The 6143-nt window shown below is 32.8% G+C and overlaps 1 non-coding gene across 1 annotated transcript; it reads left to right on the top strand.

Annotated features, from left to right (window-relative positions):
* Positions 1-6024: 6024 nt before the first annotated feature.
* LOC136985845 (U5 spliceosomal RNA) lies at positions 6025-6143 on the top strand. The gene has a single exon (XR_010882399.1). It is a non-coding gene; the product is annotated as a U5 spliceosomal RNA (small nuclear RNA).

Here is a 6143-nt window from a genome sequence, read left to right as displayed (position 1 = left end):
TTCCTGTGAAACCTTTGCATATCAATATGGTGTATTGAAAATTTATTAATAAGGCATTATTTTTTTATCCATTGTAATCACTCGTAAATTAATCCTGTATAATTAAGACCTGTATAAAATGAAAACAAACATGAATGCAAAATGGCCTACAAATAAAAACCAAACTAGGTTTTAACCAATAAAATATGCTGAAATTTATGCATTAACAGAGAAAATTTTAAAAACTTTCGTCCACATACACGAAATTTTATCAAAATGAAATTTTTGGATTGAAAACAGGAAAACACTACAGATTAAAAACTATTTTTAATATTGTGTTCTTTCAGCTTTATAACTAAGTTATTTCGAAATGTTTTGATTAAATTGTATTTTATAGTACAGTATTATATTCAAATAGTTAACCTACACTTAATAGCAGTAGAATTCTAATCCTATATTTTCTTACTTGAAAGTATGCTATAGAAGCAGTACAGACGTTATGGATTTGTTTTTTCATGTACAGTAAAACCTGTCTATAGCGACCACCCACGGTTCCTTCAAAAAGTGGTCTTTTAGACAGGTGGTCGTCCAATACAGGTGGTGCTGTAATACCGTATTTTTTAACGATAGCAAAAATAAGCGAATTTTTTCAACGATAGAGCTACATTGATATTGTATTTTATTCTTATCGGATAACTCGATTTACAGGAGCCGTCGTGATTTTTATAAGACAGATTTAATACCAATATTTTAAAGATTAATACAATACTCGCATTTTCTCGATTATAATGCACACTTTCTTTTTTCCGATTTAATTAATTCAACTCGGTTCTTTTCGTTTCGCTCCTCAGTTACGCGTATTACGTCATCGATATACAAGCGCGTGGTGTCTTTCCATCACTTTGGTTTTGGTTTTCGTTAGTTTAATCTTATTTTAACTTTAAAAATACTGTATTTTTTAAATATTTAATATTTTCTTAAGTACAATAAGAAAAATTATTAATTAATAATAAAACGAGGTGGGAGAAGTGTCTGGGTTCGAACCAGAGTTTAGACTAATTCATTGTATTAGGAGGGGGAAACGTTGTTGAGATGAGTTCGAACAATAGTTTATACCGGAGATATTCGCGGAAGTGGTCGCTTATTACAGTTGTTGTATGTTGTTTCGGACCAAAAATCGATGCCCGTGGTCGCGTTACACAGGTGGTCGTTTAATACGGGTAACTTATACGAAGACTCTACGTATAAACTATTCTGTGCCAGAAATTTTTGCCCGTTTTGACAGGTGCCCGTCGAATGCAGGTGGTGGCCTAAGCAGTTTTCACTGTATTCAGTTACCTAACGAGAAATATTGTAAAGTTCTTCCTTTTTTTTTTTTTGTTTCTAGGTGATCTTAGCTGTAGAATGCTGCAATTTACAGCATCGTACAGATAAGATCGCCAATCCGGTGAGTATGGGAAACTGGAAGAGATTTGTGAGTTGGCAGCGTACTGTGAGCATTCGTCAATTTCGTGAGTAGTTTACTCGTTATAACAAACGCACGGTGGAAAATATTGTATGCCAATAATGAAGGTATGAGCTATCTGGTCGTTATATATGACGATCCAGAGGAGGTTAGTTGTCAGCATCACCACTCTGGAAAACCAAGAACTTTTCGAGGAATGGTCTGTCCTCGACAAGGGTTCTACTCTCACCACCCGAATGCCTTATTATTGGTCTGGCTAAATTCTGGATGGGTATTATCAGGGCTAGTTTTTTTTAGCCGAAACGCATCGGTATGCTCTACTTCAGGGGTGGCGAACCTATGGCACGTGTGTCCAAAGTGGCACGTAAGGAGAAGTCATCTGGCACGTAATATATCATACGATTTCTGTCTTTTTCAATCATTCTTTCGGTTTATCATCTGATTATCCTTTTTTCAGTCAGCTTTTTTTTACATTTATTCTAATTAAAGCGTATTCGTTTAATTTCTTTAAATATCGTTATTCGAAGTCTGAAACTTTGGCACGCACAAACATCTTTAAAGCTAAGTATGCTTACAATATGGCACGCGAACACAAAAAGGTTCGCCATCCCTGCTCTACTGGAAGATAGCATAAAAACACTTGTAGTTGCTCAGCAAATCGATTGCCGGTTCTACGTACCTGCAATCGACTTGCTGAGCAACTACAGATACTGTATGTAGTAAAACAAAATGTACTGCTCAGTATATTTTTTTACTACGGATATGTCGGGCTCATCCTTTCCATCCGGCCGGTCCCATTGTAGGCCTGACCGAAACCATGATAACTGATTAAAAGGCATTCTTTATTAAGAATGCCTTTTAATCAGTCATCATGGTTTCGGCAAAAAAGTACAGGGCAAAAAAGTAAACAAAAAAAAAAAGTATATTAACAATTCTTTTCCAGCATTTAAGGTATGTTATTCCATCACTTATTTTTGCCTATATATTATTTATATTGTTTATTTTCATGATAATCTTGTTCTGCCAGATGTCGATTCGTATTGGTGGCCATAATAGAAAGTAACCTTGTTCCTAGTTTCGTCCGCCTAAGCGTAACCTGTTTTCGTCCGGAGACGTAAATAGTTACAAAATGTTTATTTTATGTAAACATATTTAATTCTTTTATGTTAGTATTTTTTGTTGCTATTGTTATGCTAATTTTTATGGTAATTTTTTTATTTCGTATTTGTAAAAATTCAACAAATCATCAAACTGATTGATTTTTTTTCATATTTCACATGGGTAAATGTGAGAAATGGGATTCTGAAGCAATAGTTGCCGCGGAGGACCTGGCGCAAACTAGTCTCGACCCAAATAAATTTGCCTGAAATCGTAGCGATCTCTCAATTTTAGGTCCAGTAGTGGGCTCAAGAGCAGTCATTTTTATAAAATGCAATCGTTCGATGAAGAGTAAATTCAACTTGTTGAATATTTTCGCTAGATGGCTAGCAACGCTGATGTACAGTCGAGAATGTGTCGAGAGAAAGACATGCTCTTAGTGAAAAATATATATACTTTTGTCTTAAAGAGATTTAAAATTTCGTTAAGCATGCTTAACGAAATTTTAAAATTAAATTAGCTTTATAATTTTTATAGCTTTTCGAACTGCAGGTGTATATTATGTAAAAAAAAACACTTAAGAGGCAGAAGTATTTTCCAGAAGTTCTTCAACTAAATTATTCATACTTTTCCGTTCCTGTCGATGGCAAATCCAATTTCTGTCAGGTCCTCGCTTCCTTTTCTTTTATCAATTAAATTATTGCCAACAAGAGAACGAAGATATAGTGGCAGTCAAAGTTAAAAGAGAAGATTATCGTTATTGAACTCTAATATCTGAACTTTTAGTTAACCTTTAAAAGTATTTTTCTCCCCGGACTTTTAACAATCGGTGAAAACTTTATTATGCTAATTAGTAAACGTGAATTTTAAATCTGACCCGAATTACTCGGTCAATACAAACAAGTGAAGATAAATGTCTCGAATCAATTTATTCTTGATCAATCATGAAGTTTCGATTCTTTAATGAGCTAAGCTGATGCTTATCACCTGACTATCTAATAATGCAATTTCTTTCTTATAGTGTTATCTACTGACTATTTATAATAACGTTTACTGAAATAATCTTTTGCCTTCATGATGCATAGTTTTCTTAAAAATCTGTATTTACTTACTTCATGCGTTTAGATTATAAAATTTACACATTGTAATTGATACGTGAGATGATGATTTGTGAAGACGATGCAAATTTTATAAGTCTAAAATAAAAAATCTATATTCGATGGCGAAAAAAACTAATTTAAATTACAGCATATGAGGACATAAATCATCTTTTATTTAAACTGAATCTTTTACTATCATACAATAGATATTTATAATGGGTTATCACACATTGAAACTTTCATATAGCTAATTTATTAGATAAATATTCATGACTTTATTCCGACTCACCTAAATTGGCATATATACAATATATTATTCATTACGCCTAAATCCATCGAAGCAATTTAGATAGGTCAGAATAAAGTCATGAATATTTATCTTATGAATTACATAGCCTATATGATAATTTTATTGTGTGATAACTCTTTATAAATATCTATTATATGATAGTAAAACATTAAATTTAATATAATAGGGGATTAGAAGCTTAATAATTAGTATATTTTATTTTAATTTACCAGAAAAATTAAGCAAATTGCCTTGCGTTCTTTGTGTTAGAATTAATTATTTTATAACACTAGGGAACAAAATAAAAGTTTTTTTTGGCACACAAATGAAAATAACTGATCCTAATAGGATTTTTTTATGCTGTTTTCAAATATATAAATAGTTTTTCTCCATCACGTTTGGTTTTTTGTGACAGCCAGCTTAAATGGAAAATATATTTATTTAGACAACATGCATATACTTATTTTTATTTATCTTCTCTAAAATGACGAAATATGGAGCTTCTTCTATGTTTGGCATTTGGAGAATCCCTTTTGAGTGTCAAACAGCAAGAATTTCACTGGCTCTGATACCTTTTTTCCATGATAGAGATGTCTTGATGGAAACGCTCCTGATAGCCCAAGATTGTCGGGGAAGAAATCTAGGTGGAAATCCAAGAAATGCATTTTGAAGGACATATATCTCATATCTTTAAGAGCCGATTCACAATTTCGCAGTAATTTGGAGCTTTGTGATTATCCAAGAAATTTTGTGCAACATCTTTGAATGATTTCCATGCTGACTTTTCAACTGCGCTTAACAAGCTTTCAAATTTCTCATTTTTAATTAAAGTTGTTATTTGTGGGCCCAACTTTGATTTAGCATCACTTATACGAGGAAATTTTTCCTTCAAATAATGAAATCCAGCATTGTTTACATTCATTGCGTTGACAAAGTTTTTGAAAAGTTCTAACTTTATATGAAGTGGGAGTTAGAAGAATCGTGTCAGTATTGACTAATGAGACATGAACGATATTTTTCTGGCCAGGAATAAACATTTCACGCTTTCGCTATTCCTTCTTAACCACTTCTAATTAATATAAAAAGCTGTAATTTTGAGGACATACCTAAGGTCGATGACAATACATTTAAATGTTGTTTTAGAGCAGGCATGACAAAGTTACGGCCCGCGGGCCAGTCATGGCCCGCGAAACACTTAGTTGCGGCATCAATTCAATGATGCTATTTGTTTATTGTTTTATTATCTTGATACCAAAGAAAATGTTATATTTTGTACTTAAACAAATAATACTTAATAAACAAAATTGTTGAACTCAATTATTAGTATTATTTTTATTTATTCATATTACTTAGAGGTATTTATTTTATTTGATTTATTTTTGTGTTTAATTTCTTGTTTACATTATGTTTTCTTTATTTCATCTTTTGAATTTGAAATTAAAGTCCGTCTCGTCAAGATCATTTATTGCATAATTCTCACGATTTTGCATATACTCGTAAAATGAGTGCTTTCGACATTCTGTGGGTGATCGGCTAACGAACATAATCCGTTCCAAGACTTCGTTCGTTAACCGATCATCGATTTATCATAGGTTTCTATGGGAATTTGATTAATTCGGCCAAATAAAATCAATCCGGTAGAAACGACGCTATCGAAAAATAACGGTAAAAATTAAAAAATATTTTGTGGGCGTTTCGAAGAGTTTTTTTTTTTTTTTTTAATCGTTCGCTTGTAATTTTCAAATAAAATACAAAAGCGTTACAAATATAACGACTGAGTTTTATAGACGACTAGCGCCATCTGTGCAGAAGTTACTAGAATATTCCTACTTAACGCCGGGAAAAAATAGTTAAAATACCCATTGTTTGACGTATGTAAGAAATATTCGGTAACTCGACGGATTATTTCGAATGGCTTTACGATTTGAGAAATGGTTAAAACTTTTGCGAAGAGAGAAACGTAACTACAACGACACCAGAGAGACGAAAGCATTCGTCCGAAGTAGTCTCCTGGGCAAGAAATGTACAGTACATCGAGCGCAGGTTTCCCTTCATTTTCGTGATCTTTCCTTTCGTTCGGCTAGAGGAGTGTGTAGCTCATATGTGGCTTTATATTTTCGTGATAATTTTTCGCCTTTTACTAAAGACTACTGTGGAGGGGAACATTACAGTGAGCCTATAGGCAACTTTTTAAATCCCGCTTTAGCGGGAT

The sequence above is a fragment of the Centruroides vittatus genome, unplaced genomic scaffold, assembly GCF_030686945.1.
Source record: "Centruroides vittatus isolate TY-2023 unplaced genomic scaffold, ASM3068694v2 contig_979, whole genome shotgun sequence".
In the NCBI taxonomy this organism is placed as follows: domain Eukaryota; kingdom Metazoa; phylum Arthropoda; class Arachnida; order Scorpiones; family Buthidae; genus Centruroides; species Centruroides vittatus.
Note: the sequence above shows the minus strand (reverse complement) of the source record. Positions and strands in the feature narration are given on the sequence as shown.